This window comes from Aethalodelphis obliquidens, unplaced genomic scaffold (assembly GCF_003676395.1).
Source record: "Aethalodelphis obliquidens isolate GAN/ISIS:26980383/991018 unplaced genomic scaffold, ASM367639v1 scaffold69, whole genome shotgun sequence".
In the NCBI taxonomy this organism is placed as follows: domain Eukaryota; kingdom Metazoa; phylum Chordata; class Mammalia; order Artiodactyla; family Delphinidae; genus Aethalodelphis; species Aethalodelphis obliquidens.
The window spans coordinates 8,987,979-8,988,461 of NW_020838013.1; positions in this window are offsets into that span (position 1 = coordinate 8,987,979).

Sequence of the window (483 nt, forward strand, 5' to 3'; positions counted from 1 at the left end):
GGGGCCGAGGGCTGGGACTGAGAGGTCTTCCAGGAGGTGGGGTCCCGGCGCGGGATCGGACACCGCGCGGCCCCTTTAAGAGCCGGTGCCGGGGTGAGGGGTGAGGGCAGAGGGCGCCGGGCGGCGGCGGTGAGCCTGGCCCCCCGCCCCCTGCCGCCGCCGCCTTTAATCTGCACCCGAAGCCCGGGCTCCGGCTGACGTCACCTGCCCCCGAGCCGTGCACGCTGATTGGCTGCAGGTGACGTCAGGGGCTTTTTTCGCTCGGCATGACCTCATCCCCGCCGGCGGCCCCGCCCTCCGCCCCGGGCCTGTCACTCGCATCTGAGCGCGGCGGCCGAGCCGGCTCCGCGGCCCCCCCGCCGGACGCCGGAGCCCGAGCCCGAGCCGGAGCCTCACCGGCCGCGCCCGCCGAGCCGCGGGGTGGGATGCGCGCCGCGAGCGCGCGTGCCCGCCCGCAGTGCGCGCGCCCGGGCCCGTGCGAGC